Here is a 17,353-nt window from a genome sequence, read left to right as displayed (position 1 = left end):
GATTTGGTGATGGACAGGGAGGCCTGGCGTGCTGCGATTCATGGAATCGCAAAGCGTCGGACATGACTGAGCGACTGATCTGATCTGATCTGGGCTAATAGTTCTTAATTCCAAAGTCAGTTCCCTTCCTTCAGTACTGAATGCAGAATCAAAGAGGGAAATTTCACTTGGTAAAAAATTAATGGAAGAGAGAAATTGTTGAGGTAGACAAAACTTCATTGCCTCTCAAGTCTCCCTGAATAACATCACCCATCTAACCTACATGTTGTTAAATCCTTGCTTGCAAAAACCCCACTAGAAAATCACCACTGAGTGTTGAGATTTGAGCCTCCAATTTTCTGAGTAATAAGAATCCATAGGAAAGAATTTCTTGTTTGTAAAATACTTTTTGAACAACTAGTGTGTGCTGGGCTCTGTCCTACGTAGGAGATTTAGTTGGGAAACAACTCATGCTTCCAGAAAGGTTCTATGTTATGAGATATTCTATCTTCCTCCCTCAATATTTTTATAGCCTGTTTAATGCTTAGAGAGACATCTGTGAAAAAAATCAAGTATCCAGTGGCTAGGAGAAAAAAGATTAAGAAAAAAAGAGGAATATTCATTTTAAACTGCTCATTTAGAATTGTCAGCTTCAATCAATGACAATTTTAAGATATAAATCCATTCTAGAGTAACTTGTCAAAAAAAAAGTGCTATTACTGATATTCTCCAAGATTTTTCTAATTAGATCAGGGTCAGTGATGAGAAATAAGCTGGAAGATGAATAGGATGTCAGAATGCAATTGAGTTCCAAGGAGTTACCACAACTTCCCAGCTTGAGCAACTTGGTTCTGAGACAATGGCTTGGTGGGGGTTGGAGAGGGGTGTTGGGGTTGGTGAAACTGAACCACTACTGATTGCTTATAACATAGTGTGGGACGCTTCTATTACTTAAGCTATTGGAAAACATCTCTTGGATTCTCTTCTGAGTCATGGGAGAGAAAGAAGCAGCCACAGGAACCCTCTCCGCTTCTCGGATTCTGCTCTTGGATTTTGCCAAGAAGCCTTGATAGAGTCTTTACATGGAACAGTGAGAAACAAAGTCTAACTCTATCAGTTACTAGCTGGGTGACTTTGGACAAGCATAGAATTCCTCTAAACCCTAGCTTCTTTATCTGTATATTACCAGCAGTTAATAATAACACCAAACATCAATAAGGTGATTATTTCTTTGTTCAAGCTCACAGAAGCCCACAGTCTCCATGAGTTCAGTGTGATTATACCAATCAATAACTATAATTATTGAAAATCATGGTCACAGTTCAGAAATCACTACAGGTAACACTTTTTCAAAAATCAGAATTACCTTAAAAAAAAAAAGTGCAATTTCTATGATACCCATCTCTCCCAAGGAAGAGTTTTCATCACAATAAATGGGTTACTTTGGAACAGCTCCTGCACTCAGGTAGATAATACTCCCTCTAACACCCACTTAGCCCTCTTAGGACAATAGATTAGTGGTGGTGGTGATTTAGTCACTAAGTCATATCTGACACTTTGTGACCCCATGGATTGTAGCCCACCAGGTTCCTCTGTCCATGGGATTTTCCAGGCAAGAATACAGGAATGGGTTTCCATTTCCTTCTCCAGGAGTTCTTCCTAATCCAGGGATTGAACCCAAGTCTCCTGCATTGCAGGCAGATTGTTTACCAACTGGGCCACCGGGGAGCCCATGATAGAATAGTAAGACATTTAATTGACTGAAGATATATCTTACTTAGTATATATCCTTCTTAGATAATTATAGTGCTATATTGTGCTATAGTGATTCCTTGTTAAATACAAAGAGAGGAGGATCCCAAAGACATTACTCATCACTCTTGAAAATGAAGCAGGAAATTAGTGTTCCCACCTGTGACCTGATTCTAGGACTTGCTCTACAATTTGGTCTGGAGATGCCCAACTTGCCGAAGCCAGGGTTCACCTTGGGCTAGGTCCCATGGGTTTCCCTCTCCCAGGGCCCCAGAGAACTCATTCATCTTGAAGAAGAAAGCATCTCCTCAGCTCCATCCATCCTCCTGGCCTCCAGTCTTTTCTCTGTTCCACTCTTGTTATGAAATCTGTGAGAAAAGAAAAATCAATTCTCTAGTTCGGGTCAGCCAGTAAAATTGGCTCATAGGTCCCCTAACCAAAGCCAGATGGATGCAGTTACATTTCTCCCATGTTACAATTCCATAAAGCCTCCTAATGGCCTTTATATCACGACCTCTTCACAGAGGCCTCCCAGCAGTCACCTGTCATGATCATGTTTAAACCTCCTAGTAGGGCCATAATCTTGTCTTTTAGTTTTCCTGGATAGTATATGAAGGTGAACTGGGCTGAAGGGGCAGTGGGAGGGCTCAAAAAACAAAGCCCTGGGTTTTTACTACATCTGGTTATTCCAGTTAGTGTTTGCAGCAAATGACTAGCGGAGAAAAGGGTGGCTCCAGACAGTGCTGGCTGGTAAAGACTTGAGAAAGCTCCTTCCTGCGATTCACCTGGTCCCTGAATCATCATGCTGCATGTTTTGAAGCATTCATTCACTTGTGGGCCATGGGTGACAAACATCTTTTGAGCCCCTAACTCATACATGTGGACACTGAGAAGGAAGAGGGCTGGGTTATTGCTCACCCTCTAAGAGGGGCAGACACCAGCGGGATAGTAAGTCACAGTGTCCTCAGAAGCCTTCAGATGGCAAGTAGGGGCTGAGGATGGCCCAGGAAGCCTTTCTAGTTATGGCTGCAGTGTACCAAGTCTTGAGCAGAGGAAGAGTGTACTTTTACACGCAGTGAACCTATCCTAACATTCTGTGTCTGCCATGTTTTTTCAGTGTTGCCTTAGACAAATTTCCTATTCTCTCACATTGCAGGTTCTTGGGCTCAAAAATAGATATAGTCTGCTTTGTGAAGTTTGGGTGAAAATCCGTGCCCTATATGTAATCCTAAGACTCATATCCAACACTGAGCAGATACTTAATACATGGAGATTCTGTTTTTGTTGTTATTATGTATGATAACTATGTGTTTTATATTATGAATCTATCATGAGTCAATTCAGTAATAATTAGGACTAGGACTTGATCCATTGAGGAGTGAAAGAATTTAAGTATGGCTGATATTAGTATTGGTCATGTAGACGAGGGGCAGGAAACCTGGGTGGGTGACCCCTGTGGATAGTCAGGCAAAAGCCTGCTCATTAGGGACTGGGTGTAGGGGTTATTTGCTAGAAGAGGTTAGGAGCCTTTGAAGGTTAATCGCTTTTTAGGAAATGTTGTGTGGCAGCAGCTAAATATCCTGAGAATGTGGCCCTTCTTGTTGTCAGCTGTCTGGTCCTGGCTCACACAGCCTGAGTTCTTTTACCACCTAGCCGTCGGGCGGGGGCTGGGGTGAGGGGTGCGGAAATCTCAGGCACCACTTTGCCTATCAAATTCTCAGCAGTTTTTCAGAGTAAAACATGCTCTGTGAAATTCTTGAAGATTTCTCCCTCTCACTCTGAGATGCCCTGAATTTCAAGTAGCTGTAATGTTGCTGACTCACTTCTAGTTTCATAAGGATCTGGGTTGAGTTGTCATATGTTATAAATCTCTAGTTTACGGAATCATTCCTATTGCTGTAAGGAAGAGCTGGAAGTGTGTCAAAGAAACTCAAGGTGGGCTAAACAGAAGTTGAGCTTAAAATGTGCCCTGTAATTTTGATTTTTTTTTTCCAGTAAAAGAAGATCTTGAATGCTTTTACAAGTGGTCATTATTCAATTTTTGTCTTAAGGAGAAAGCATCAGGGTATGGACTTCAAGATAAACATATATGTTAGACTGATTGTATTTAACGTAAATTTCCCAGGGCTTCCTTTAATGCTTATGGAATCTCTCTAGGTCATTCATGGCAAAAGCACACCAGATCTCTGAGAGGAGGCAGACTTCTCTTTTTAGGATTATGGTTTGACTCTGTCTTTCACAAACAGGCGCATCTAACAGCTTGGGAAACTGCTCACTCAAGCCTAGATGTTAAACAGGAAGTGCAAAGATATGGCAATACACAGAAAAAGAAAAGGAGGCTGAGCTCTAGACAAATGTGGATTTTATCACAGTTTTTTCCCCTTCAAGAATCAGTTTTTTGAGTCAGTTTAAATGAGGTGGATGAACCTAGAGCCTATTATACAGAGTGAAGTAAGTCTGAAAGAGGAAGATAAATATTGTATACTAATGCATATATACGGAATCTAGAAAGATGGTACCGAAGAATTTATTTGCAGGGCAGCAATGGAGAAATAGAGAACAGACTTAAATGGACATGGGGAAAGGGGAGGAGAGGGTGAGATGTATGGAGAGAGTAACATGGAAACTTACATTACCATATGTAAAATAGAGAGTCAACGGGAATTTGCTGTATGTCTCAGGAAACTCAAACAGGGGCTCTGGATCAACCTAGAGGGGTGGGATAGGAGGGAGATGGGAGGGAGGTTTAAGAGGGAAAAGATATATGTATACCTATGGCTGATTCATGGGGGGGAAAAAAAGAATCAGTTTTGTTGATAAAGCCTACAGAATAAACTTCATGGGATTTGAGTATGATTTTGTAAGACAGCTCATACTAGGGAATCTCTTTCCTAGTAAAGATAAACTTGCCTATGCCTTTACATATCTCTTCATTCCTCCTAGAATACATGGATGGGTGGATGGGTAGATGACCTAAAATAGAACAACAACCCCTATCTGAAAACATAGCTTCTTAGCACATTATTATACTTAAATTTTTCACCTTTAAAATGATGTTATCTCTGAAGATTTTGGCCTTGATCATTGTTATTTATTTCTTTGAACTCTTTTCACTTCTGTACCTCGCCCTGCTCCTTTCCCCTTGTGTGTTTAACTCCCCTTTGCCTAAGGCCGAAGTCTGAAGGACAACATGCAACAGGGTACCAAGTCCAAGTTATCTTTTCTCGTCAGGAAACTGAGCTTCTCCCTTTTACCAAGCAAGCATGGTTTCTTATGGGGAGGGATGCTGACTCATGAAAAGAAGGCAAGGCAGTATGTAATTGAATTACATACTGTAGGCATGTAAGATATAATTTATCTCTTACACTGATTTCATTAGACAACTGGTCTATAGTATCTGAGAAGTTGTCAAATACTTAGGCTTCATTTTACATAATTACACAGTAAGGAATGGCATGAGATTATTCCTGTGTTTCCTATTATATCATTTCTGTTTGCCTCACTAGAGACGTAAGCTCCATGAAGGTGAGGGCTTTGAGGCTCTTGTTAATTAATGTGCACCCATCAACTAGAACAGTGCCTAGCCCTAGTAGGAACTCACTGAATATCTGATGAATGACTGAGTCAAAGTCAAAATGCCATCCTTCACTTGTTTCCTGTCTTTGCTTCATGTGGGCTTTGTTTGCTCTTGCAGAGGGCTCCGTGTCACCTGCAATGAGATAACTTACAGTTACTTTTTTGAGAACATGCTAGTTTATTGTGGGGAACTGCAATTTCCATGCCCATTCTTTCTGACTGACACCAGACAATTTTAAGTAAACCTTTTCTTATTTTTCACATTTATTGTATGTCCGGAGTTGCTTTTAGCAGAAGCCTGTTTTTCTTAAATTATTTTTTCATGTATATATCCCTATTTCTAAAATGTCATTAAACTTAATTTTCTCCTCTATTTTGTTCCCCCCAAACTATATTTACTTTTCTTTACACTTTCTCATTTGCTTTACTCTTATGTAATTCTTACTTTCAGGTCACCAAAGAGCAATTGCCTGAGTTTCTTAATAACATCTCTATTTTGGTATTTTCACAGGTATCTTTTAACATTTTTTCACCACAGCCCAGATCAAATAAGTACATTCCATGCATTTGGTAGTAAAGTGTTAAGTATTAACTCCTAATAGCCCTCATGAACTGTGAGGAATCAGAGATTTCAACCTAAGAAAGCACAAAAGTGCACAGTACAAAATTTACCATCTTTTTCACTAGGTTTAATGATGTTGGGGACCTCCATTACATTACTAAGGACTCTTAGTAAAGATGCTTTCAGCTGCAAACAACAGCAAACCCAAACAACCCAATCAGAGATGTAAACTAATATGAATAACTTGTTTTTTCACTTAACAAGCATCAGAAGGTTGATTATTGCTGACATATTTAATAGCATTATAGTGTCAGGGTTTGTACTTTAAGTCTTGGGTTTTTTTCCATAGTTATCAGATGATACCACACTGCCAAGTCTCATGTCTACCTTAAAGTTAGGGAAAAAGGGATAAAGTGAAGAATCAGTACTGTCTGCTCATTTTATCAGTAAAAGCTTTCATACATTATTTCTGACCTCCATCTCTTTGGGTTTAAAAGTATGTCATGTGGCTAAACTTGGTTGCAAGGGAAGCTGGGACAGCATCAGTTCAGTTCAGTCACTCAGTCGTTTCCGACTCTTTGCAACCCCATGAATTGCAGCACGCCAGACCTCCCTGTCCATCACCAACTCCTGGAGTTCACTCAGACTCACGTCCATCGAGTTGGTGTTGCCATCCAGCCATCTCATCCTCTGTCATCCCTTTTCCTCCTGTCCCCAGTCCCTCCCAGCATCAGAGTCTTTTCCAATGAGTCAACTCTTCGCATGAGGTGGCCAAAGTACTGGAGTTTCAGCTTTAGCATCATTCCTTGAAAGAACACCCAGGTCCAATCTCCTTTGGGATGGACTGGTTGGATCTCCTTGCAGTCCAAGGGACTCTCAAGAGTCTTCTCCAACACCACTGTTCAAAAGCATCAATTCTTTGGCGCTCAGCTTTCTTCACAGTCCAACTCTCAAATCCATACATGACCACAGGAAAAACCATTGCCTTGACTAGATGGACCTTTGTTGGCAAAGTAATGTCTCTGCTTTTGAATGTGCTATCTAGGTTGGCCATAACTTTCCTTCTAAGGAGTAAGCATCTTTTAATTTCATGGCTGCAATCACCTTCTGCAGTGATTTGGGAGCCCAAAAAATAAAGTCTGACACTGTTTCCACTGTTTCCCCATTTATTTCCCATGAAGTGATGGGACCAGATGCCATGATCTTTGTTTTCTGAATGTTGAGCTTTAAGCCAACTTTTTCACTCTCCTCTTTCACTTTCATCAAGAGGCTTTTGAGTTCCTCTTCACTTTCTGCCATAAGGGTGGTGTCATCTGCATATCTGAGGTTATTGAGATTTCTCCCTGCAATCGTGATTCCAGCTTATGTTTCTTCCAGCCCAGCATTTCTCATGATGTACTCTGCATATATGTTAAATAAGCAGGGTGACAATATACAGCCTTGATGTACTCCTTTTCCTATTTGGAACCTGTCTGTTGTTCCATGTCCAGTTCTAACTGTTGCTTCCTGACCTGCATATAGGTTTCTCAAGAGGCAGGTCAGGTGGTCCGGTATTCCCATCTCTTTCAGAATTTTCCACAGTTTATTGTGATCCACACACTCAAAGGCTTTGGCATAGTCAATAAAGCAGAAATAGATGTTTTTCTGGAACTCTCTTGCTTTTTCCATGATCCAGCAGATGTTGGCAACTTGATCTCTGGTTCCTCTGCCTTTTCTAAAACCAGCTTGAACATCTGGAAGTTCACGGTTCACGTATTGCTGAAGCCTGGCTTGGAGAATTTTGAGCATTACTTTACTAGCGTGTGAGATGAGTGCAATTGTGCAATAGTTTGAGCATTCTTTGGCATTGCCTTTCTTTGGGATTGGAATGAAAACTGACCTTTTCCAATCCTGTGGCCACTGCTGAGTTTTCCAAATTTGCTGGCATATTGAGTGCAGCACTTTCACAGCATCATCTTTCAGGATTTGAAATAGCTCCACTGGGGACAGCATATGTTTAGCTTTTCTGGCCTCTGTGATGGATGGGGCAAGGAGAATGAAGGTTAGAGGAAAGTATTGAATTAACCAATCAATAGTCTCTAAAATGGGGATTCTTAGGTGGTTCATTGGTTAAGAATCTGCCTGCAATGCAGGACACAAAGATTTGATTCCTGGATAGGGAAGATCCCCTGGAGAAGGAAATGGCGACCCACTCCAGTATCCTTGCCTGGAGAATTCCACGGACTGGGAAGCCTGATAGGCTATAGTACATGGGGTCACAAAGGGTTGGCATGACTTAGCAAGTAAACAACAGCAAGAAGTCTGTAAAATAACCCACCCCTTATGTTATTGGGCATACATACATAGCCTTCCTCATATAGATATGTTTCATCCTTCTCCTAGGGGAAGTAACCAAAAATATCACTCATTTTAGAATCTAGCTTCTAGTGCGCCGTCTCTGAGTAACGTCCAGTCCTCCTCATTGGATCCAGATGTAAATTTTCTGGTCTGGTAACTATTAGGTAAAAGACAAGTAATCTGTCCCCTTCCTCCAGTATGTAGTGGGTGTGAAGGAACAAGGTAACTATAATAAAATCTCCATCTTGGAAAAAGGAAGACTGGAAGTTACATACAAATTATTGGTCTGTAGCACACATCAAAGGGACGGGCAAGACTTGCCTGGCAGTCAAGTGGTTAAGACTCTGTGCTCCCACTGCAAGGAGTACGGGTTTAATCCCTGATCAGGGAACTAATATCCCAAATGTCATGTGGCATGGCAATCCCCCCTACCCACAAAAACACAGTATAAAAGCAAACACAACAATGTAAATCAACTATACTTGAGTAAAAATTTTTTAAGGCAAGGGCTATACCTTGGCAGTAGAAAACAACTTTTTTTGTCAAACAATCTGTATATCCTTTTCTAAGAGGATCCTTAGTATCCATCATGGCTGTATCTGAAGTAGTCTTTGGAGAAAATACTCTTCCTGAAGAATATACAAGCATTCTAGTTCACTTATTTGTGAAGTTTCAAGGGCTTAAACTATTAAACAGTAACTTTGAGGTTTTCTGAGCAATAATATCTCTTTAAAAGTTAGTAACCTCAGAGGTGTTTTGCTTCTAGTAATTTCCATGTGAAGAAATTAAAGCCAAATTATAGATAGATAGATAGATAGATACAGTCTTTGTGAGAAATTCTGTCTCCTACTGCTTAAGTTTATAGATTACTGTAGCCTAATGGGGAATACCTTGTGGGAATATGAAATAGACGTGTTGCAAAACACCACCATAGATAAAACCTTTATTGAAGTATAGTTATTGTTTAATGTTGGCATCTTTTTATACAGCTTGGTAAGTGGTCATTTCCCCAAGTCCCCAGTCTATACCTTCAGATCCAGCTACCAAAGGATTAACACTTGACATAGTCTGAGGACTTTCCAGAATCTTCCTCCAGTCTGTTGCCAGCATTCAATTGGACTCCTATTTCCTTATTAAATATTTTGTTTATCACTTCTGGCTACCCGGTTAGAGCAGTGCAGAAGTGTGTTCAGTGATATGGGGGTCCTGGGACCAAGCCAAATATTTTCTAAGGAAATGTCACATTAGGAGAATGCTAATCAAAGCCTTAAAAAGGATAACGTGGAGTTGAAAGGGCAACTGGTAAGGAAGTAATAAAAATAAAGAGAAGGTCAAACACTTTGGTTTGAGACAAAGAATGACTTGGTTGAGAGTAGATTCAAGGATAATTATGCTAATGTAGACCAACTGCTGTGGTATTCCTCTCCTGTGTGTCTTGGCACAGTGCACTGCCCAGCAACATGTCTTTAAAACCATTGAGCCATCGTGGATATAAGCCAAACAAGGAAGGGTCAGGAGCAGAAGCCAAATTAATCAGGTATCACCAGTGGAGGTGGTCAAGGGACCGAAGACCAAAAGGTCAGCTAATACAAGAGGGAGCAAGAAGATGTCATAGATCTCAGAACACAGACAGGGTCCAGAGTCTAAGAGATTAGGAATTTGGCAATAATAGCTCTAGTAATAAGGGCTGAACTTGGATCCTAGGGCAGAAAGTGCTCCCTTCTACTCTATTGTCTGCTGGCTGAATGTGGATGAGTTGGGACCACAGATGCTGGGCATTGTCAGGAAGTCTCAAAGGCTTTTTGTAATTAAGGGCAGGGCAGAAATGTCAGCAAGAACTTATCTAGATTTTATTACTGGACTGTCATTTTTGCTTTTTCATTTTTATGCACTTATTAATATTTATTTATAATTTTTATTGAGAACATACCATTTTGATTATCAACACTAGTATATTTTGGAGGCATGCTTAGAACATACGAGGCACAGTTCTAAATGCTTTGCATATAATAAATGTCTCATTTAATCTTCATGACAATGATATAAGGATGGTATTTTTGCCATCTCTACTTTACAGAGGGGATAAAAGATCACTTTCTTTATCAAGCTCTCCAGCAGGCTCATCCGCATTTGTCCACTCATCCATCCATTCATTCATTCAGCAAAGTGGTTTGCCAGATGTTGTGCTAGGTGCTGAGAATACTATGATGAACAAATTTGAAAATCTCTCTTTGAAAGTTTGCAGTCTAGAAGGAAAATCAGATAGTTAAATTGTCACTTGGGATAAAGTGTGTTGGGTAAAGAATAGATGCAGGATACAGTATGAACTCAGGAAAGGGGCACTTGATGTTCTTTACTAAGGGACAGAAAAGTGTTGCTGAAAAATTCCTATAGTGAAAAACAAATGCGCATTAAGAGTTCAACGACTAGGAATAAAATTATGTTCAAGAACTAGAAAAAAACCCATTTCCTAATTTGAACATAAAGTGGGAAGGATAAGAGGATGAAAAATTAGACAAGAAAGGAAGGCAGGATGCCAGGTTGCAAAGGGCATTCTGAAGGGCTTGGACTTTATCTTAATGACACTGGGAAACCTTTGATGAGTGTTAAGTAGGGAAGTGACATGATTCATTCATTTTGCATTCTATAAGTATCACTCTGGCTGCGCTGTGAAGGATGCACTGAATCGGGCAAGACTGTAGGCAGAGTCATTTGGGAAGGAGTCAGCTCTGAACGAAAGATTGTAGTGGCCCGAACTATGCTAGCAGCCACTGGGATAGAGAAAAGTGAATGAGATAGAGAGGAACCTAAGAAGGTGAGCTTGCTATGTACCCTCCACCTGGAATATGTAACATAATGTATATATTGCTGTTCTTCTGGAGTAAATGTGACTTAACATTTCAGACCATATTTTTAACTCTTAATTGAGTGACTGAGAGCTTATGGGGAAACGATGCCAGGAGAATGTACATTTTCATAGTTACTGATATAGTGGGGAGGGGGACACTCATTTTCATGAAATAAGCCCAATATTTATGGCAAAGGATGGGTTGTATTAGGACATTAGGGTGCGTAGTGTACATTTGAATTACTTTGTGCAATTTGAAGCCAAGTGGAAACTCTACTGTGAGGCGTTGATATATGGGTTCAGTGGGGAAATTGGGGGGGGTCCTTCCTGACCGCAGTTGTTTATTTGGGAAAGAAGAGTGTGGTAGAAAACATTCTTTCTCGCCATACGGAGATCCTACCCTCTCTTTTAAGTGACTTTTTCTTTAAATGAAGGAGGACTTGAAGCCAGATTCTGAGAAAACAAAGTGACAACAACAACTTGGAAGAATCTGAACTCAGACTGGATGCGCATGCTAGGCTGTGACGTAAAACCAGTGAAGCCTCGTTTTTCATCCATTTTCATAGCCAGAGAGTACATGAATAGAAGCCCCTCTTTGGCTTTATATTGCCTCTCTATTGAATTTAACTTATGTCCAATTGAATAGACTTGTATTTTACTGCCAGTCGTCTCAGCAGCTACTCAGTAGCCCATTGAGAGCAGTTTTTTTCCTTGCCTGTGGAACGTACTTTTATGGTTGTTGTTTCATGCTGTATTCTGTAACTTACTCTCATTTCTACCGTGTGGCTAGCCAAGGCCTAATCATCAATCTGTCATCATCTCTGAGCTTCAGCCCTTCACACCTTGTCTTATAAAGGTCTCCTTCACACATTTACATTGGCACCCAGACAAAGACACAGGAGAACTTCAGATATAGGAACCCCTTCTTGCCTTTACTCCACAGCCTTCCTATTATTTTCCAAGAAGGGAGGCAGGATGTTAGAGGCACTTTGATGCTTTACAGCTTTTTAAAAATCTGTGATCACAGAGCATGGTCTTAAAGACTGGATAAGCCAGCAGAGTTCCAACCATACTACCGTCATCTCCTGCCCAGATGATTGGAATAGTGTTCTGATCTCTCTGCCGTCACTCTTGCCCTCCTCCAAACCAGTCTCTATCCTGCAGCCAGTGTGATTTTCTTTAAAGTTTTCTAAACATTTCTTAAACAGAGATTTTTCTCTGTTTCTTTCTTTAAGCCGTTAGAACTCTGAGAGCCCTTCACAATCTCACATCCCACTAACTGTCAAGAATCACTGTGGTCTAGCCAGACTGATGTTTAAATTCTAGTGATTACGTTTTTTTCTCTCACCCAGGACATTCACATAAAGTTATCATTGCCTGGAATAGTAGTCTCATCCTCCTGCTTACTCTTTAGGTTTCAGCTTACTGCTCATTGGCTCTGGACACTTACTCTAAGAATCCAGGTTGGATACCTTCTAACTCCATTTCTCATTGTTTTCGTTACTTCCCTTATCATATTGCTTGAGAGTTATCTTTTATGTTTGCTTGTGTGCACGTCTGTCTTCTCTCATAGCCTATAATCCCATTGAAAGTAGGGACTGTGTTCTTCATCTTTAAATCATCAGTGTCTGACATTGCAACAATTATATCATAAGAGCTTGGCAATATTTGTTGATTCTTTAGGATTATAGGAAAGCTATATATTCAGTTTCACAAAAGAAATATTTCTCATTAATCAATGGAAATAACTAATATTACTTAATTTATATATTTATTAGTTAATTAATCTATTCTCACTCCATAAATATTCTCAATACCTACAAATTTGCCAGGGACTATGTTGAGCACTGGGGTTCTCTGGTAGTCAGGTAAAGAATTTACCTGCAATGCAAGAGACAAAGGAGATGAGGGTTTGATCCCTGGGTCAGGAAGATCCCCTGGAGGAGAGCATGGCAACCCACTCTAGTATTATTGCCTGGAGAATCCAGTGAACAGAGAAGACTGGTGGGTTACAGTCCACAGCATTGCAAAGACTTGCATATGACTAAAGCAACTGAGCATGCTCGCACCTATCCTGAGCACTGGGTATATGAGGATGAATGGGATTTCCCAGGTTGTACTAGTGGTAAAGAACCTGCCTACCAATGCAGAAGATGCAAGAGACTCCAGTTTGATCCCTGGATTGGGAAGAGTCCCCTGGAGGATGAAATGGGAACCTACTCCAGTATTCTTGCTTAAAAAATTCCATGAACAAGAGGAGTCTGGCAGGCTACAGTCCATGGGGTCTCAAAGAATCAGACACAACTGAACACACATACGAGAATGACTAAGACATTTTTCTTTTTCTCAAGGCATTCCAAGTGTGATTGGGGAAATAGATAAGTAAGCAGGTACAATGCTGCTGCTGCTGCTGCTAAGTCGCTTCAGTCATGTCCGACTCTGTGCGACCCCATAGACAGCAGCCCACCAGGCTCCCCTGTCCCTGGGATTCTCCAGGCAAGTATACTGGAGTGGGTTGCCATTTCCTTCTCCAATGCATGAAAGTGAAAAGTGAAAGTGAAGTCGCTCAGTTATGTCCGACTCTTAGCGACCCCCTGGATTGTAGCCTACCAGGCTCCTCGCCCATGGGATTCTCCAGACAAGAGTACTGGAGTGGGGTGCCATTACCTTCTCTGAAGCAGGTACAATGGAGTGTGATATATTCTAAAATAAACATATGCATACACTGCTTTGAACTGTAGAAAAAGTAGTGTTTTGGTCTACCTGAGCATATAAAAATAGACCACTTAAACTCAGTCTTAATGAATTTGTAAGTGAGTAGACTCACAAATGTCAGGTAAGAGGAAAGAAAAGGATCTTTGGAGGAGGAACCAACAGAGCAAAAGATCAAAAGTTGGCAAGAATATTGGCATATTCTGCAAACTGACTGGTCAGTAGAGTGTCCAATGATGGTAGCTTATTAGACGTGTAGGGTAGTGAGAAGCCAAGTCACATGCCATTTGATGCTATGAGAGATTTGCTCAGAGGGACACTTCAGAAGGAAAACTCTAAAGATCTAAAGATCACTTTAGAAAGATCCACACTTTAGCAGTGTGGAAGATGAATTGGAGGAAAATAATACTAGAGGCCAATGAGACTTTTCAGGAGTGATTTTTAATTGTATTGGTGGAAAATATGGTGGAGCAGCTGTATGTAAATTCTCAGAAGTGTATCTGGAGAGGAACTGAAAGGATTCTGAGTGACTTAGGAAGCAGAACCATATCGCCATGTCATTAAGTAGGCTGTTCCTTCTTGAACTATAGTTCTCTCTTTTCTTTAGCTCATTACCATTTATCTTTTATCACTCAATTGAAGGGTTGCCTCTGGCAAGTTTTCTCTGACTCTCCCACATTTAAGATACTTAAAGTGTTTAAGTGTACATTAAATATAGCATATAGCATCTGCAACATTAAAGTGTAAGCAGAGACCAAAAATAATGCCTAATTCAACCTGCTAAAACGTTAGCAGAGTGTTTGGCGTGTGATATACACTCGATAAATATTTACTATACAGATGAAAGTATGAGTGACTAGAGGAGTACTCAGAAATGGGAATTTTAGGGAAAAGAGTAAACTCAGTGTGACTCTCAAGTTTCTTCTTGGGCAACCAGGAAATGGTGGGGATAATTTTGAAAGAGTAAGAGTAGAAAAAACAAATTTGGAGAATAATTTGGGGAGGGTGACAATGGTTACATTTACTTGAAACTGGTTCAGTTTAAGTAACCTATGAACAAAATGCCTGCAATTTTAGGGGGAGAACTCCTAAAAGTGAGCTAGTGTGAGGTCAAGAGTTATGATTCACTGATGTGTAGGTAGGTGGTTGTTGAAAATGTCATAGAGCTTCATCATCTAGGAACAGTGTGAATACTGAGGAAATTAAAGTCTCAACAGAGTGACCAAAGGATCACAATCATATAGGTACTTGTTGGGACAACAGATCAATGAGACCCCGCAAGAAAGGTTTATACACTAACAGAGAAGTTTGGAAAGAGTATTGTTATGGAAGACTAGAGAGAAATGAGTTCCAGGACACAGCCATCAATAGCAAATGTTTCCAAGAGGATATGTATAATAATGGAAAATAGCCAATTTATTTTTTATAACCAGACCATATGTAAAGTTATTCACTACTTGTGAAGAGCAATTTTAATGGAATGTTGGGGATGCTACAGATTTTGTAGTGATTTGAGAAATAGAACCATTGAAGGTAGTGGATATAACATATTCTCAGAAGTGTGGTTGTGCACAGAGAAATGGATGAGGGCAGAGTATGGGAAGGAGTGAGAAATGAGCTACACAATCAAGGAGGCTATTTTTCTCTTTTCAAATGAAAAAGATAATGAAATATTGAGAATAAATAGTAATTTAAAGGAGAAGGCAATGGCACCCCACTCCAGTACTCTTGCCTGGAAAATCCCATGGATAGAGGAGCCTGGTAGGCTGCAGTCCATGGGGTCGCTAAGAGTCAGACATGACTGAGTGACTTCACTTTCACTTTCCACTTTCATGCATTGGAGAAGGAAATGGCAACCCACTCCAGTGTTCTTGCCTGGAGAATCCCAGGGACAGGGGAGCCTGGTGGGCTGCCGTCTATGGGGTCGCACAGAGTCGGACACGGCTGAAGTGACTTAGCATCAGTAATTTAAAAGGGAGACATTAATAATAAGGGTGGAATAGATGTGTGCAAGATTAAGGTCTAGGATAGAGTGGGGTCAAGAGCCCACTTAAAGAAGAAAGTCATATCCCTCTCTTAGACTAGAGGGAAGAAAGGATGTATTCATGTGTATGTTTAAATTAAATGGGGGTTCATTCACACCTGATTTCTTCTATTTCTCTGGTAGTAGGTAGCAGAACCATCTGCAGAGAGTGAAGGAAATACAGGTGATACAGACTTGGAGAACAAACTTATAGTTGCTGGGAGGAAGGGATAATTAGGGAGTTTGGCATGGACATGTACACAATGCTATATTTACAATGTATAACTGGCAAGGACCTATTTTACAGCACATGGAACTCTGCTAAATGTTACATCGAAGCCTGGATGGGGAATTTGGGGGGAGAATGCATACATGTATATGTATGGCTAAGTCCCTTTGCTAATCATCAGAAGCTATCATTACATAGTTAATCAGCTGTACCCCAAAACAAAATTAAAAAATCAAAAGAAAAATAAAGAAATATAGATGATGAAGAACATGTGTTGACTGAATTCTATGGGAATTAAAAATAGAGCTACAGAGACTAAAGAAAAATTGTTGTATAGCTATGCAGTGGTTGTTGTTCAGCTGCTAAGACGTGTCCTACTTTTTGCAACCCCATGGACTACAGCATGCCAGGCTTCCCTGTTCTTCACTGTCTCCCCGAGTTTGCTCAAATTCATGCCCATTGAGTCAGTGATGCTATCTAACCATCTCATCTTCTGTCACCCTCTTCTTTTGCCTTCAGTCTTTCCCAGCATCAGGGTCTTTTCCAAGGTGTCAGCTCTTCACATTTGATGGCCAAATTATTAAAGCTTCAGCATCAGTCCCTCCAATGAATATTCAGGGCTGATTTTCTTTAGCATTGACTGGTTTGCAAACCCTGCTGAAATAGATGAAAGAATATTGTCAGTGTATGAATTTTCACAGTTGCATGATCTGTTTGCACATGGACATCACCAGATGGTAAACACCCAAAATGAGACTGTTTATATTCTTTGCAGCCAAAGATGGAGAAGCTCTATACAGTCAACAAAAAAACACACCAGAAGCTGACTGTGGCTCAGATCATGAACTCCTTATTGCCCAATTCAGACTTAAATTAAAGAAAATAGGGAAAACCATGAGACCATTCAGTTCAGTTCAGTTCAGTCGCTCAGTGGTGTCTGACTCTTTTCGACCCCATGAACTGCAGCACACCAGGCCTCCCTGTCCATCACCAACTTGCCGAGTTTACCCAAACTCATGTCCATTGAGTCAGTGATGCCATTCAACCATCTCATCCTCTGTCATCCCCTTCTCCTCCTGCCCTGAATCTTTTCCAGCATCAGGGTCTTTTCAAATGAGTCAGCTCTTCTCATCAGGTGGCCAAAGCATTGGAGTTTCAGCTTCAGCATCAATCCTTCCAATGAACACCCAGGACTGATCACCTTTAGGATGGACTGGTAAATCTTGCATCCAAGGGACTCTCAAGAGTCTTCTCCAACACCACAGTTCAAAAGCATCAATTCTTCTGCTCTCAACTTTCTTTATAGTCCAACTCTGACATTCATACATGACTACT

Source organism: Bos indicus, chromosome 6, assembly GCF_029378745.1.
Source record: "Bos indicus isolate NIAB-ARS_2022 breed Sahiwal x Tharparkar chromosome 6, NIAB-ARS_B.indTharparkar_mat_pri_1.0, whole genome shotgun sequence".
Lineage (NCBI taxonomy): Eukaryota > Metazoa > Chordata > Mammalia > Artiodactyla > Bovidae > Bos > Bos indicus.
Note: the sequence above shows the minus strand (reverse complement) of the source record.